Raw genomic sequence first — 18,535 nt, forward strand, 5'->3', positions numbered from 1 at the left:
CGTTTTATGTAGATAATTTCTTTAAATCTTCTTCACAACTCTCTGAGGTAAGTACTAATATTCATGAGGCATAGAGAAATTAAGTCATTTATTCATGTGATTTACCCTAAGAAGTACTAAAACTAGATTTAAACTCAGGCATTCAGACCCAGAGCCTGTGCTCTTGATTACTCTAGTATGCTGCCCACAAATAAAATAATTGTAATTGTAACAAATGCCATGAAGAAAGAATGAAAGCTATCATGAGTAGCTATAACAAGGAATTTGATTTAGTCTAGAAAGTAAAGAAAGCCTCTTTGAGGAAGACATTTAGGATGAGACCTCAAGGTTGATTATAAGTTGGTCTCTGGAAGAAAATTCCCTTAAGTGTAATTGCACAGCACATGCAAATATCCTGTGGTAGGAAATGGTTAGGTGGTCAGAGGAACTGAAAGCAGGCCTCAGACTAAAAGTGTAATAGGTGATGAAGGAATACTGAGGAGAAGCGTGTACTCCAGAGGCACTTGTCTCTTCCCATAGAGGCACAGCTTATAGAACAATATAACTTTGCTATTGTTCTAAATATAATTGCTTCTGTATTAACCAGATCTATTCATACAAAAATGCATATTATTGATAGACAATGCAGGATTAGAAACGAGGACTATCACTAGCTGCGTGATTTCCCACAAGTTTCCTACTGAAGATTAAAAAAAACCTGAAAGTACGAAGTATTTGAATCTCTAAACCAGCTACTTAAGGTAGATAATTCTGACACTGTTTCAGTTTATTGTTACTAGTAAGGTTGTAACCTCATGGATATTCTTATTGCTCTTGTAAAGTGAAACTCTATGCATATGTTAGGCAACCCCTAACATATGGAAAGCAAGTAGAAAGGAGGGGGATAGGTCTGATACCAATGCTCACAAACTTGACCCTACAGCAGAGAATGGCTAGAGGCTCTGGCCCAGGTAGGAGACAGTTTAGGCCAAGGAAAACTGATTTTAGAATTTCCCTTAACTGGAGTCCAGTGATACATCTGGGCAGCCAACCCAGTCAACCTAGATAAAGGGTGGTTTGTATCTAGAACTCCAGCTGTGGCTGACTATAGTATCAATCTTGGTGTAAAACACCTTCTTTTTCTTCTTCTTCTTCTTCTTCTTCTTCTTCTTCTTCTTCTTCTTCTTCTTCTTCTTCTTCCTTCTTCTTCTTCTTCTTCTTCTTCTTCTTCTTCTTCCCTCTTCTTCTTCCTCCTTTTCTTCTTCTTTTGGTGTAAAACATCTTCTGTTCACTGCTTTATCCTTATCCTGAGTGCCTTAAATAGTGCTTAGCCTTATGACCAGGAGGTCTTGTTAGCAAGTGCTTAGGTACAAGTCTGAAGTCCACTGAGACAATGTGGAAGAGACAATGTGGGTGCCTTCGGGATGCTCATGCAAGAAGGGGATCCCAGGTCAACCAGGCAGTAAAAGAGCTATAGAAAGCAACACAGATTCTCAAGAATCATGGCCAATCCCCGACATCCTCCATCTGACAAAACAAGTAAATTCTAAACCTCCCTGGACAGCAGGACTGAGACAATGTCCTTTGTCCTTCCTGACTCTAGGACTGGTTTATGAACAAAGATAAGATTGACCTTAAGGGTGTCAGGGATGACTAATATGTCAAGCACATAGTCATGGAGATCATCTCATTCAGGCTCCTTGTTAAAAATAGCGAGGTCCCATTATCACCCATCTATTTTACAGATGAGTAAACTGAGGCTTGGGGAGGTCATCTGATTTGACCAAGATCAAGACTGTTAAGTGGTGGCTACGATCTGAACCCAAATTTGACTACAAAATTCATGCCCTTAATCACAAAACTTTGCTGCTTCTAAAAGTACATCTTTCATTTTCAAGTAGCTGTCAGAACAAGACTGTAGCTACTAAAGGCATCACAAGGAGGTAAATCCAATAGCAGAGTTGGTCCAGAGTCAGTTCTGTCCAGGGCTGGGCATCAGAGATGTCTGCACATGGGATTCCCAGGAACGAAGTGCTGGAGATGCTAAAGAAGCAAAATGGCGGCTGACCAAGGGCACAAATCACAGAGCATGTAGAATCCACACACAAAGATTTTAATCCATGACTTATTACCATAATTAATGATTTGTTGTTTTCTCTCAAATGAAAATTAGTTTGTCAGATGTAGTAATTGAGGAAGCTAATTACACGTAGCTGCACAGGGCCTGCCCCAGGCAAAATTGAATCTCTTTTGGCTTTGATTTGTTACCTCCTATCTTGGCAGCATTTCCCTTCCTTCACAATTCCCTCACATGCCCGGGATTTTTATGCTGCCCTTATCTTTTCCTTCCAGAAGAAGATTGATGTAATAAATAAGTTCATAATAGGGTTGGTTGGTAATTTAATAAATTACACTGCCTGGAAATTTTTGTATCTATAAAAGGAATCTTACTAAATGTAATGTAGTGCCCTGGATTGGATACTTGTGGAGAGTGGGGGAGGGAATCATCAGAAAAACTGGTAAAATCTGAATGTTAATCCTTTATGTTGACAAACATATCATGGCTATGTGAGGAGTTACCATTAGAGGAAGTTGAGTGAAGGGTATATGGAAACTCTCTTGTACTGTCCTGGCAACTTTTCCATAAATCTAAAATCATCTGCAAATAACACTTTTAAAGTAGCAAAAGGGATTTTTAAGAGAGATGAATTGCTATTCAAAGGAATAAATCTCTAATTAAGAATTTTAGGCATGTAGGTTATAGGTATGTTAAGATGACCCTATAGCTAGGTACTCACTCACTTTTTTTTTTTTCAAAGATTTTACTTATTTATTTGACAGAGATCACAAGTAGGCAAAGAGGTAGGCAGAGGTGGAGGGGAAGCAGGCTCCCTGCTGAGCAGAGAGCTCAATGTCGGGCTCCATCCCAGGACCCTGAGATCATGACCTGAGCCGAAGGCAGAGACTTAATCCACTGAGCCACCCAGGTGCCCCTACTCATTCACTTTTATAGACCCTTACTTATTTAACCACTCAGTATTTCTGTTTCATAAATTTTGGATACTTTGAATTATATGCAGAGAAAGAAGACTGTATTGATAAACTCACTGCTATTGCTGAAAGACAAAAACCAAGCTGAGAATTAAAGTTGTCACCCAGGAAGCACATAGCCATTTTTACTTTTTCAGGGAGGTATGATTTGTTCAGGAAATCTAAACTAGGCAAACATTAATTGATGTGCTGGGAGATGAGTAATTTAAAAAAACCAAAGTCACCGAAGTGGCACTGTTTCAAAAAATCAGGAGGAAAACAAATTCACTTGGGCTTTCAAAAACTCACATAGGGTTTTGTTCTTTATCTAATGGCAACATGGGAATGAGTAGTCTTGATATGACCTAATTTAAAGGAATAAGCGCTTGAATACATACCCTCAGTTCAAGGTTCCAAAAGAATTTACTGTGTATAACTCCAGGGACATTAAAATTAGATAAAGAGTTTAAAAATATGATTTCCCTCTTGGAAAAGGTAGAGCGACTAGTTGGCACTGTGTCAGAGGAGAGACAATGGAAGCTTGTTCTATTATTTATACAAATGGACTGGTTTGGCAGTTGCCACAGCAATGAGCCATAATGAACTACAGAAAAATGAAAATGTGATTTCTTTAGCATTGTATAAAATGGAATATTCACAGGAAGGCAAAGAATGACATTATAAGCACCAAGCTGTGTCAAAATGGTATTCCTTGTTGCTACTTTATCCTGAATGTAATGCAAATAGTGTTCATTTACTGGGGCAAAAATTGTAAGTGTGGGTCATCATTTCTGTGCTATTAGTCAGGGGGCTGTGCCTTGTAATTCCAAAGGAATTTTAAAATATTCATTTTCCATGACTTTTTACTTTTAGCTACACTGTCTCTGCCTTTGTTTGCAATAAAGGCTTTCTTTTAGCTAAGTTTCTGGAATTGGATGATTTGTTCATGTCTTCCCAGCAAAGGAAAGAAAAAAAATCATGAAGCAAATAATTCAACTCTAAAATACCTAATTTTCTAGTTAATTAGCTCAATCTTCTTTGCTCTGTTAGGAAATCCCTGGTGTGCTCTTGACTTTGAACTTTGATGTTTATACCTTGTATTTTCATTCACTCCCATATATCCATACTGGGTTTTCTCTAACAATATTGTGTTCAATTCCAAGAAAGGCCTTTTAAACAAAAATACTAGACACTTCAACTGCCCTAACCCTAAGGGCTATTGTTAGTCAAAGAGTAAACTCACAGAAAATGTTAATCAGACAAAACAGCTTTCCTAAAACTGAGTCTCAACTTGAGCCAGCAAGGGACATTTATACAGACAACTATTGCAAAATGTGTCTGTGTGTGTGTGTGTGTGTGTGTGTGTGTGTGTGTGTGTGTGTGAGATCTTATTTTTCTCTTTAGCCTGGAGCAATGCAGGAAGCCAGTTATGACTGTGCTGTAGAAATTGACTTCTAGAAAATGCTACTCGGCATTAGGAGATATTATATATAATTAGACTCCTAGACATGAGCCAAATTTGAAGTATTTTTCATCATATAAATGTCAAAGTGAGTGATATTCAATGTAGTAAACAGAAGGTTTAGTGTAAATATTATAATTTCGATATGGGGCTAAGTTCTTGCAATACTATATACCAAGGATTCTCAACCAGGGGGATTTTATGTCTGCTCCCAGGGGGCATTTGACAACATCTGGAGACATTTTTTGTTGTCACACCTGGCATCTAGAGGTTAGAGACCAGGGGTGCTGAGGACACATCCAGCTCAAATGTCAGTAGTGCAAGCTTGAGAAATCCTGCCACACAGTAGCTTGTGAGTACCAGAGACAACTGTGAAAATGCATCATTTCGAAAATACAGTGTCCCTTTAGGTTAATAGGGGAGTCCTACTTCACTGAAAAATTCCTCTAACTGTTGCTGTTGTTGTGAGTTAAATATACATGTGTTTCTCATCTACCAAAGACAGTGAAAAATCAAGGGGGAAATGAGGGGCCATCCCTTGCCAGAGTCTGTGGGATAAATTTTAATCCTTTCTAAAGAGTTTTTGGCTGGAGAAGGAAGGAATAAAATAACTTATGGATGATGGTGGTTGTTACCAGGGTAGATGTTACTAAGAGGGATGATGAAACATTTCTGACTCAGGGAAGAAGGTATAACTGTGTGTCTGTTCAGACTAGTAGTTTTTAAAAGCCTGGCTACAAGTAAAACCATGTGTGCCCAAGCCCTGTACCAAGATTCTGAAGAAATTGATTGGGGTTAGGGACTGGCATTCTGTATATTTTTAAGTTTCCAATTTCTAGTCAAGATGGTTTAGAATTAACCTTTTAAATACCCTTAGAATAAAAATATTATCTGTCTAGCAAGATGTTGTCCTACCCTTGATGACCACTCTGTTCTTACCTCCCATCCCCCTTCAGTTCCCTGAAAATACACCTGCCTGAGTGTTACACTTGACAGTGAGTTAACATGTGCTTCACGGGAGCCACTGTCTGTTTTTCATAGGCTAGTAAATGGCTCTTGTTATCCATATTCCTATCCCAAGATCAGACTCCCTACTGACAGAACTAGGGATAGCATCAGAAATCCCACCTGGACACTCTTGTCTAGCACCATGGGAAGCACTGGAGTTGGCTTGAAACACTAAGGAGATTCAGTCCAAATATGGTTCTATATTGAGCTAAAGGAGTGTAGTTCAATGTGAGGAGGCACAGAAAACACCAGCCATTATCCAGACGACATCCTAAGCATTCATTCTGCTTCCTTCAATATGGTAATTCATCTAAAAAAAAAAGAAAGAAAGAAGGAAGAAGGAAAGGTACACATGACTGATTTTGAACATACTTGTAAGAGTTGTAGTTTTGCCTGCATGGGGCCAAAGGGGCGTTGCTATAAATATGCTAGATAATTTAAGGGGACTTTCAATTAATAATTACATCAATAATTTAATGTGTTTTCTTTCATCTAAGTGTGTCCTGAGGCAGGTAAAAGAAGCACTACTTATACATTGCAAAAGAAAGATTATTCACTCCCTGGGCTCACAGTTGCATATAATATGCAGAAATTAAACTTCGGTTTAATTGAAATTTGGTTGCAGTTTGAGGCTTTATAGTTTCCTTGGGCCACCTACTACATTCTTTTTAATGAAGCATTGAAGGATGGCAACATTAAAAAAATACTAAATTAGCTCTTTCTCTGTATGTTTCAAGCAACCAAGCACTTCTTTCTGTCCATTATATCATCATTTGAAAGAAGATAGAGATAACCCCCAAACATTCCTGACCATCCTTAATAATGATTGTATGCCTATATACTATTAGCTTATCTACAGCTTTCTAGAATATATTTCAATTTTATTTTATTTATTTTTATTTTATTTTTGTATTAGCATATAATGTATTATTTGCCCCAGGGGTACAGGTCTGTGAATCATCAGGCTTACACATTTCATAGCACTCACCATAGCACATACCCTCCCCAGTGTCCATAACCCAGCCATCCAACGTCCATAACCCTCCCACCCCACCCCCCAGCAACCCTCAGTTTGTTTCGTGAGATTAAGAGTCTCTTATGGTTTTACTCCCTCCTGATCCTATCTTGTTTCATTTTTTCCTCCCCCCACAAACCCCCACCCTGTCTCTCAATGTGGATGGAACTAGAGGATATTATGCTGAGCAAAATAAGTCAATCAGAGAAAGGCAGTTATCATATGATTTCTCTGATATGAGGAATTCAATTTTATTTTTTGATAGCAGCTTCATTGAGTTATAATTCACATGCCATAGAATTCACCCCTTTAAAGTATACAATTTAAGTGTTTTTTAGCACAATTCAGGGTTATACAATCATCAGAATTTTCAGAACATTTTCATCACCCCCAAAGGACACCTTGCACACATGAGCAATTAGTTCCCATTTCCCCCATCCTCTGGCAGCCACCAATCTACTTCCTGTCTCTATGGAATGCCTATTCTGGACATGTCATATAAATGAAATCATATGACATGTAGCCTTTGATGGATGACTTTCTAAAGTTAGCATGTTTTCAAGGTTCATTCTTGAAAGGTTCATGTGAATAACATGAACAGTACTTCATCCCTATTTATGGCTGAATGATATTCCAATGTATGGATACACCATGTTTTAATTTAGGCATCCATTGGTTAAGGGACATTTGGGCTGTTTCTACTTTGACCTATTATGAATAATGCTCCTAGGACAATTTGTATACATGTTTTTTTATGTGTGAACTTCTGTTTTAAAATCTCTTGGGTATGCATTTAGAAATGGAATTGTTAAGTCATTCAGTAACTTAATATTTAACATTTTGAGGAATTGCCAAATTTTCCAAAGTGGCTAGATTGCATTTTACATTCTCACGAGGAATATCTGAGGTTTCAACTACTACATGTTTTCGCTAACACTTACTATTGTCTGTCTTTTTTATTGTAGCTATCCTGGTATTGGTCTAGTGATAGCTCATTGTGGTTTTTATATGTATTTCCCAAATGAAGGATGATGTGTATCTTTCCATGTGTTTATCAGCTATTCATATATCTTCTTTGGCTCAATGTTTATTCAAATCCTTTGTCCATTTTTAAATTGGGTTATTTTTTGTTGTTTTAAGTTATATATATGAGACGTATATGTATATACATACATACATACATAGACACATAGAAACATATATACATGCTGGATACAAGTCTCTTATCAGATATATGATTTGCAAATATTTCCCATTCTATGGGTTGTTGTTTACTTTCTTGATAGTATCTTTTGCTTCACAAAAATGTATATATTTTAAAATCCAGTTTATTTGTTTACTTTTTTTTTGCTTGTGTTTTTCATGTTGTCTTTAAGAAAGTGTTGCCAAATACAATGTCATGAAGAGTCACCTCTTATCTTTTAAGAGTTTTATAATTTTAGTTATTACATTTTGGTCTGTGTTCCTTGTCAAGTTAATATTTGTATTTGGTGTTAGGTAGGGGTCCAACTTCATTCTTCTTTTTTGCTTTGTAATCAGTATATTAAGGAGACACTCATACATTTCAAGAATTTTATTCTGATACCCAGATTTTTAAGCCTGTGAATATGACTTTTTTTTTTTTTTTTTAAATATTGTATTTATTTATTTGACAGAGAGACACAGCGAGAGAGGGAACACAAGCAGGGGGAGTGAGAGAGGGAGAAGCAGGCTTCCCACCAAGCCGGGAGCCTGATGCGGGGCTCGATCCCAGAATCCTGGGATCATGACCTGAGCCGAAGGCAGACGCTTAACGACTGAGCCACCCAGGTGCCCCTGAATATGACTTTTAAACAACTAAAGCTATGCATCATAATTTGCTATCCTACTAACATTAAATTATAGTTACTTCAGAGCATAACTTAAATGGTTTAAAGTAAGCCTGTAACATACCTAAAAAACACCTTCCTATCTCATACATGCAAATTACTTCTCATGTCTCCTCACTCCAAGTTGCCCTGCTCCTGAAGTTACTACTCTGAAGCTTATTATGGTCCAAAGAGAAGGGGGAAAAAAGTATAACCAGCATTGAGATATTATATATATATATATATATACTCACATACATATATATATGATATGTATATATGATATCTATCTATCTCGATAGATAAATAGATATAAAAAAGATAGGGGTACCTGGGTGGCTCAATTGGTATGTGTCTGCCTTCGGCTCAGGTCATGATCCCAGGGTCCTGGGATCAAGCCCCACATTGAGCCCCTCCTCTTATGGGGCTCCCTTCTTAGCAGGAAGTCTGCTTCTTCCTCTCCCTCTGCCCCTCTCCTTGCTTGTTCTCTCTCTCTCTGTGTCAAATAAATAAATAAAGTCTTTTAAAAAATAACACAGCAGAAGGGAATTCAATTCTACAAGTGCGAGTCCTCAAGCAGCAGTGTATCATGCTAAACCCCTTCTTTAGAAACATATCATTTCTATCACTGTTACCACAGGCCAAATTACATAGCATGCCATTTTCAAGTAACAGGTGAGGCAAGAGAATGAATGCAGAGGCATCACAATGAATCCCACTTAATATAACTGCAGACCAGCACTTCTCTCCAAATTAAGTTCTTTGTCAGATTGCCAGTTACGTACAAGTTTTAACTTCATAGCTTAACAATTAAGGGTGGTGGGGCACCTGGCTAGCTCAGTCGGTGGAGCGTGCAACTCTTAATCTCAGGGTCATGAGTTCAAGCCCATGCTGGGTGTAGAGCTTACTTAAATAACAAACAAAACAATTAGGGGCCATATACTAAAGTCAGTACATACACCTAGCATTTTGTTCTAAGCTGTTTCATGTACATGGAGCTGAAATCAGTGACAAGGTATGGCTTAATAAATGCTAGGCAGGTTTTTTTTTTTGTAATTTCAAATATCATACTTATTAGTACTCAAGTGCATATTCCAACAGAGCTTATTAATTTGATAGCATATTTATATACACTTTTATCAATTTCCTGTTGTTCTGTGGCCTACTCTTAATACTAAAACAGTATTGATTTGTTACAAACACAGATGCATATTGAAGCTGCCAAGATGTGAGATTTCTTTAAAGTTTTTACAAGTATTAAACTTACCTTGCACACTCAAGTCACCATACATAGAGGGCAAAGTCAGAGCTTTCATAATTGAGGTGATCCTTCATTTAAGTTTTAAAACACTACTGTAGTTGAATATTAAAAACAATAGCAAATAGTGAGCTATGATTCTAGTCCTTCCCTCATTCACTACCACATATAAAATGGCAACAGTGTTGCTCACTGGCCCCATAAAGAGATCTGACCCTGAACACCACCCCTTGGGTGATTCTCATGGTCCTCAGATGCTTCTTCACTGTAATGGCTCCATCTTTCCCGATTTGGATCAAAGTCCACCAGTCCTACCTGGTCCATTTCATCAGTCTCTTCCATTTCCTCCCTCTCAGGGAGGAGTTTTTCCAGCAAAGAGAGTTTGTCAGGAGGGAGACAGCCATTCCTAGGAAAGGTTATCTTAAATATGATTAGGCAGCTCTTTTCCCATGGTCTACAATAAACTGGCATGCCTTCATTCACACACACTTGATATCCCCATGCTTGACAGTCTGACCTGGAGGAGAGGTGAGCAGTATGGTTCCATTGTCAAGAGTAGATGTCGGCTTCTGAAAGCTGCACTGTGTGTCCGCACACATGATAAAGTCTTCTTCTTGCCAAGTAAAAACAGCATGGTCCTTCTGATCTAAAACAATGATAATATCAGTCCTGGTTATTGGTCTCCTTCATCATGGAATGTTATCTTCTGGCCATCTTTCAGGCCTTTGTCAATATGAACTTCTAGAATCTTCTTCTTTTCAACTATCTTCCTTCCATTGCAGCTTTTACACCTATCTTTAGGACTGATCGGTTCCGCATGGCCCTGACACACCATGCACACAGACTGAGTTTGCTGAATCATTCCAGGTCCTCTCTGATGAATTCTTACTTGCATTCCAGTACCTCAGCCCCTGGGACAGCATTTTACCCCTCCTTCCTTACCACCTTGGCCTTCGCATTTGGCACGAATCACATTATTTTGCAGAACTAGTTTTCTTGTTGTACCATTATATGAATAAATCTTCTAGTTACTGAGAGCTGATCACAACATTTTTACCTCTTCTTTCTCTCTGCATCCTTCCTCCTCCTCCAAACAACATACCAGACATGTCCATCGGGAAGCCAAAACCACCACCAACCCCACCTTCTTTAATTGCCTGTTCTCCTTTGCCATACGATTCCCTTTGTTTGCATCAGAGAGTACTTCATAAGCTTGAAAAATCTGTTTAAAAAACACTTCTTTCCTTCATTTGGATTCTTAGCAGGGTGGTACTTTAAGGCAAGTCTCCTTTAAGGCTTTTTCACTTCTTCCTGGGGGCCATTGGGTTTGACCCTCACAGCATCATAGTAAGTGGTTTCTTTCACCATTTTCTACAGCTAGTGTATAGCCAAGGCCAGTGTTGGGGAGCAGGAAGGAGCACACTGCTGGGCATGGCCCACGCAGCTCCTGTTCCTCTTTTCTCAGACTGTTGTGGGGGAAGTTCCCCCATCTTCATTCTTTACATGTGGATTTCCCTTTGCCTGGACACCATTTGTTGAAAAGATCTCTTATCTCATTGAATTATCTTGGATCCTTTGCCAAAAAGTAATTGACCGTAATGTGTGAAAGTCTCCTTTTGGAGCTCACTTCTGTTCCACTGATCTGTTTGTTCTTCTGTCAATATCACACTGTCTTGATTACTGTAAGTTCATAGTTACTGTAAGTCTATTTCAAGAGTGGAAATCCTCCAACTTTGTTATTCTTTATCAAGATCATTTTGACTTTCTTAACTCCTTTCATTTCTGTTTGAATTTTATGTTCAGATTGTGCATTTCTGGGAAATACTGAGGACTTTGATAAGTATTGTTTTGAATCTGTAGATCCATTTGGTATTACTGCCATCTTGACAATATTAAGTTTTTTGATTTATGAACATGAGATTTCTTTCCATTTACTTAGATTTCTTTTAGTTTTTTCAACAATGTTTTGTATTTTGTCATGTACAATTCTTGCTCTTTTTTTGCTAAATTTATGCCTAAATATTTTATTCTGTTTGATGCTATTGTGATTAGAATTGTTTTCTTAATTTTATTTCCAGTTTATTCATTGATAGTATGTAGAAAAATGACTTATTTTTGTGTATTGGTCTTTTATTCTGTAACCTTGCTGGATTTACCTATTTATTAGCTCTAATAATTTTCTTGTAGATTCTTTAATATTTTCTATATGCAAGATTATGTCTTTATGCCATTATCATTTCAAATAGAGGTATTTTTTACTTCTTCCTTTTCAATATGGATGCCTTGTATTTCTTTTTCTTGACTGATATCCCCGGTTAGAATCTTCAGTACAATGTTGAATAAAAGTGGCAAGAACAGCATTTTTATTTGGTTCATAATATTAGAAGGAAAACTTTCCTTTTCTCCAATAAGTATGCTTTTAGCTATCAGTGTTTTGTAGATGGTATTTCAAGCTGTTCCTTATATTCCTAGTTTGTTGCATGTTTTTTTTTTTTTAATCATGAAAGCATATTGGAAGTTGTCAAATGATCTTACTGCATCTAAAGATATAATTGTGTTTTTTCCCCTGTATTCTATTAATGTGGTATTATTACATTGATTGATTTTTGTATGTTGAACCTTGCATTTCTGGGTTAAGTCCTGCTTAATCATGGTGTATAATCTTTTTAATATGTTAGTGGATTCCAATCTGCTAATATTTTGCTGATAGTTTTTGTGTCTATATTCATTAAGTGGCATTTGCGTAGTTTTTGTTTCTTGTGATGTATTTGCCTCGCTTTGGTATGCTGGCCTCCTAGAATGTGTTGGAAAATGTTCCCTGCCTCATCTATATTTTGGAAGCATTTGTGAAGGATTGGTGTTAATTCTTCTTTAAACATTTTATAGAATTCACCAGTGAAGCTACCTGGACCTGAGATTTTCTTTGCGGCAAGTTTTTTATTACTAATTCAATCTGTTTACTTGTTATACTTTTATTCAGAATTTCAGTTTCTTATTGAATCAGTTTTAGTATTTTATATCTCTTTAGAAATTTGTCCACTTCATCTTTGTTACCCAGTTTGTGGATATTAATCAATCATAGTATTTCTTTAAAATCCTTTTTATTTCTGCAAAGTTAATAGTAATGTGCCCTCTTTCATTCCTGATTTTAGTAAACTGATTTTCTTTCTGTCTGTCTACCAAATGATTTGTCAATTTTGTTTTCTTTTCAGTGAACCCACTTTTGCTTTCATTGATTTTCTCTATTATTTTTATGTCCTCTTTTTTTTTAAGATTTTATTTATTTATTTGACAGAGAGAGATCACAAGTAGACGGAGAGGCAGGCAGAGAGAGAGAGAGAGGGAAGCAGGCTCCCTGCTGAGCAGAGAGCCCAATGCGGGACTTGATCCCAGGACCCTGAGATCGTGACCTGAGCCGAAGACAGCGGCTTAACCCACTGAGCCACCCAGGCACCCCTGTTCTCTTTTTTATTTATATCTTTTAAAATCTTTATTATTTCCTTCCTTTACTTAACTTTATGTTCATTTCTTTTTAAATTAAATTATTTTTGAAAAAGATGTTTTAAATGTCATATAATAAGGGATGCCTAGGTGGTTCAGTCAGTTAAGCATCTGCCTTTGGCTCAGGTCATGATCTCAGGATCCTGTGATCGAGCCCCACATCAGGCTCCCTGCTCAGAAGGGAGATTTGTGCCTCTGCCCCTCTCTGCCAGCAACCCCCCATGCCCTCTCTTTCAAATAAATAAAATCTTTAAAAATAAATAAATAAATATCATAAGAAAAGTCTTGTAATAAAATAGACTTCCCATCTCTGCTCCTTCCAGAAACACTCCTAGACTAAGCTATTGTCATCATTTTATCCACTGCTTCTGGTATTGATGTTCATATTTTAAAACAATATACTTAAACCAAGTGACTTCATATTGTAGTAGAAGATATACTTCCTTTATGCCATTAACCTCCGACACACAAATTCATCCCCATATCCTCCCAATATAAATATATCACATTTTTAAATAAAATCAGTCATCAGTGTTTCGATCAATGATTATATAAATATTATTCACTGCAGAACCAAATGGTGTACTATGATTTTTTCCTTCTTGAGCAACTTTTCACTTTGAATTATTTCTTCTCCTTCTTAACTTACTCTGTTACTTTTCCTGGAGCACTTTCTCATTTGCCTCCTGAGAGATTATACCTGGCAAGTACAATGTTTGATTCCTTACATTTGATGATAGGTTGGCTAGAAATAGAATTCCAAATTAAAAATAGTACTCTCTGAAAATTTTGATGGCTTTCCATGCTGTAATTGAGAACATGAAAATGACACAATTTTATTCATATTTTGAAAGTTATTGTACTTTCATTGCCTGGAAGCTTTTAAGATCTTCTCTTCATGCTTGTTGGTTTTCAATTTCTTGACAATGTGTTTAATGCACAGGAAGTAGGAGGCAGAGGTGTTCTCTCCATCTTCTGGTTTTTAGCCCCCCATATTTTACTTCATATTTCAAGTTCAGACCCTCTCTGACTCAGTATTTCTATTTATTTGTTTGTTTATTTTTAAAGATTTATTGATTTATAAATCAACAAGAGAGAAAGAGAGCAAGAGTGGCGGGGGTAGGAAAAAGGCAAAGAATCCTAAGCAGACTCTGTGCTGAAGGCAGAGCCTGACTTGGGGCTTGATCCAATGATTCTAAGATCACGACCCAGAGCAGAAACCAAGAGTTGGTGGTTTACTTAACTGCACGACCCAGGTACCCCTGATTCAGTGTTTTTAGAGAAGAAGGCTCAGAATTATTATATTTCCCCAAAATTCGTTGCACTTTACCCACATAAATGCTCAGCTGACAAATATGTCTTCTCAAACTGCCTAAACTTATCTGAATCAATGGATATTGAACAACTAAAAATAAGCATAATCTACAGATTTTGGAAGTTTCACTATGCATTTCTACTTCATGTATCTAATTTAATTATGGCTAATACAAGGACTCTTTATTTCTATTAAAGTCAGAAATAATGAAAAAAAATTATTCCCAATTTCCTGACTACCCTATCCATATCATTGAGTTTATTGTGGAAAGTCTTTAGTGTAGAAATTTATTGAAGCCTTTCACATCAATAGAAATGTATAGATAATTCAGGAAATAACTGTGATATATATTGAAAACATAATAAAGGATATATTCTATAATAAGTAAGGTTATAAAGAATTATTCAATAAAATATGTAAGGAAATTTTTTTAATAAATGAGAAAAATAAATTTAAATATCCACTGAATGCCCATATCCCAAAATAAATTCCAGATGAATAGAAAAAAATTCCCAGGAGAAAATGCATGTATGTATCTATTCAACTGAGTTTAGAAGGTGAAAGGGCTCTAAGCATGAAAAGCCTGGAAAAAATTAGGAGGGAATTGATTGAAAGATTTGATCACATGAAAATTTAATTTTTTTATTAAAAAAACCATAAATATAGTAAAAGATTGATTATAAACTGCATAGAAAATATTGGTAAGAAATATATAGCATAGAGTTAATAGCCTTCACATTTAAAGAGTTCTTATAAATTGGTTAGAAAAAAACATTAAAAGCCATAGCAAAATGGGCAAGGACATGAATAGTTAATTCCCCCAACTGAAAAATGTAACTAACAAACATGTGAAGTATCCTACTAATAATCAGTGGGATAGAAATTAAAACTAACCTGACACCTTTAGAATGAGACCGTACTGCTAACACTCAGTGCCACCAGGGCTATTGTGGGGTGGGTGCTCTCTGGTACAACAGTGGGCAAACATGCCTTTCCTTATATGCTGCTTAGAATTATGGCCTTTGTGTTTATGCCCTGAATTTCATTATCCCAGTCCTGGAATTCCATCTTAAAATAGAAGATAGGCACAAAATGTCTGCCTCAGAGAAACAGAGAGTGGCGCGGTAATTACCAGGGGTCGATGGGTAGAGGAAATGAGGAAATATAGGCCACAGGGAACAAACTTCCAGTTATAAAATTAACAAGTTCTGAGAATCTAATGTACAGCATAGTAATTACAGCTGACAATACTGTATCACATACTTGAAAGATGCCAAGAGTGTAGATCTTAAATGTTCTCACCATAAAAAAAGAAATGGTAATTATATGACAGAAGGGAAGTGTTAGCTAATGCTATCGTGGTAATCATTTTGCGGTGTGTAAATGTTTCAAATCAACATGTTGTACACCTTAAATTTATGCAGTGTTATGTGTCAGTTATATCTCAGTAAAGCTGGGGGAAAATTAAAGACAGGGTCAGATATTTATATACTTCATTATTTAAAACATTCAAAAAAGTAGAAACAAATACAATTCCAACAACAGTGTAATAGTTAAAGAAACTATACGGTGAAACATTATTTAGCTTTTGACAATCTTGTTCTAAAAATATTTAATGATATAAGAGCTATTTATAATAAATATTAAATATAAAGGAATAGAAACCTGCTTTTTACACAAGCAAGTTTCATTTTTTAAAAAAGATTTTACTTGTTTATTTGGGAGAGAGAAGGAGCAGTGGGAAGGGCAGGGGGAGAGGGACAAGCAGGCTCCCTACTGAGCAGGGAGCCTGATGAGGGACTCGATCCCAGGACCTTGAGATCATGACCTGAGCCAAGGCAAATGCTTAACCAGCTAAGCCACCCAGCACCCCTAGGCAAACAATTTTCTAAAAACTTTATATTCATGAATTAATTTAAAATGCTAGAATATAGTTTACCAAAATGTTAATAATGATTATCTCTCCTGAGTATGAATATGAGTAATTTTATTTTCACACTAATCCTTTTGTGTATTTTTAAATTCTCATAATACACACACTATTTATGTAACAGAAAAAGCAATTAAAAACTTGTTTTCTCCAAAGTAACCCTTGTATAAACTTCTTCAGAATTGCTTTACAAGAATATACCAATATTGTCCTAATTTGTTATGATTAATTAACTAGTTTAGATATCCTCTCCTTTCTTAGAGCTTTCATGAGCTTTGTCATAGTCATAAAACATTTTAGAGTTTATAGTCTTATTTTTTGAGGATAAGGGGGTGACTTTTCATTCTAAATACTTCAGGGTTTTTTTTTTTAGTATAGTTGGCACATGATGGTACATTAGTTTCAGGTGTACAACTTAGTGATTTGACAAGTTTATACATTATGCTATGTTCACCATAAGTAGAGCTACCATCTGTCCCAGTACATCACCATTACAATATCATTGACTATATTCCTTATGCTCTGCTTTTTATTCATGTGACTTACTCATTCCATAACCAGAGGGCTGTATTTCCCTTTCTCCCTCACCTATTTTGCTAGTTCCTCCCTGGCAACCATCAGTTTGTTCTCTGTATTTATAGTTCTGATTCTGCTTTCATTTGTTTACTCATTTTTTTTAGATTCCATTTATGAGTGGAATCATATGGTATTTGTCTTTCTCTGTCTTATTCCACTTAACATAATACCCTCTAGATCCATCCATGTTGTTGCAAATGTCATAATCTCATTCTTTATGGCTGTGTAATATTCCATGGTATACATATACCGCATTTGCCTTATCCCTTCATCTATTGATGAACACTTAGGTTGTTTCCATGTCTTAGCTATTGTACATAATGCTGCCATAAATATAGGGTTGCATATATCTTTAGTTACTGTTTCCATTGTCCCTGGGTAAATAGTGGAATTATTGGATAACATGGTATTTCTATTTGTAACTTTTTGAGGAATCTCCAAACTGTTTTCTGCAGTGGCTATATAGTTTATATTCCTACCAACGGTGCACAGGGGTTCCGTTTTCTCCACATCCTTACCAATACTTGTTGTTTCTTGTCTTCTTGATTTTAGCCATTCTAACAGGTTGAGGTGAAACCTCATTGTGGCTTTGATTTGCGTTTCCCTGGTGATGAGTGATGTTGAACATCTTTTCACGTGTCTGTTGACCATTTGTCTGTCTGTCTTTGGAAAAGTATCTATTCAGGTCCTCTGCCTATTTTTTAATCAGATTGTTTGGGTTTTTTTTTTTGTTTTTTTTTTTTTGGTATTCAGTTGTATCTGTTCTTAATATATTTTGGATGATAACCCCTTATTGGATTTATCATTTACAAATATCTTCTCCCATTCAGTAGGTTGTCTTTTTGCTTTCTTGATGTTTTCCTAAGTTGTGAAAAAGCTTTTTATTTTGCTATGTCCCAATAGTTTATTTTTGCTTTTTCCCCCTTACTTTAGAAGACATATCTAGAAAAGTGTTGCTATAGCTGACATCAGAGAAATTACTGCCTGTGTTCCCTTCTAGGATTTTTATGGTTTCAGGGCTCATGTTTAGGTCTTTAATCCATTTCGAGTTCATTTTTCCATATGGTATTAGAAAGTAGTCCAGTTTCATTCTTTTGTATGTAACTGGCCAGTTTTCTCAGAACCATTTATAGAAAAGTCCATCTTTTCCTCATTGTGTATTCTTGCCTCCTTTGCCATAGATTAGTATATGTGCTGCCTAAACGAGCATTCCTTTGCCATAGGTTAATTGACACTGTAAATGTGGGTTTAGTTTTGGGGTTTCTATTCTGTTCCATTGATCCATGTGTCTATTTTTGTGCTAGGACCATACTTTTTTGATTGCTACAGCTTTGTAGTATATTTTGAAATCTAAAATTGTGATACCTTCAGTTTTGTACTTTTTCAAGATTGTTTTGACTGTTTGGGGTCTTTTGTGGTTCCACACAAATTTTGTATTATTTAATCTAGTATTGTGAAAAAGTGCTATTGGTATTTTGACAGAGATTACATTGAATCTGTAGATTGCTTTGGATAATATGGACATTTGACAATATTGATTTTTCCAATCCATAAGCACGGAATATCTTTCCATTTATTTCTCTCATCTTCAGTTTCTTTCATCAGTGTTTCATA

At 36.3% G+C, this 18,535-nt stretch overlaps 1 protein-coding gene and 1 pseudogene across 2 annotated transcripts in view; one reads left to right on the forward strand and one right to left on the reverse strand.

Annotated features, from left to right (window-relative positions):
* LOC111155225 (reelin) overlaps positions 1-18,535 on the forward strand; it is a 505,959-nt gene that overhangs the window by 176,389 nt on the left and 311,035 nt on the right. The window lies entirely within an intron of this gene.
* Positions 9,789-10,967, reverse strand: LOC111155227 (annotated as a pseudogene).

This window comes from Enhydra lutris, unplaced genomic scaffold (genome assembly GCF_002288905.1).
Source record: "Enhydra lutris kenyoni isolate GAN:26980312 unplaced genomic scaffold, ASM228890v2 scaffoldscaffold40, whole genome shotgun sequence".
Taxonomy (NCBI): domain Eukaryota; kingdom Metazoa; phylum Chordata; class Mammalia; order Carnivora; family Mustelidae; genus Enhydra; species Enhydra lutris.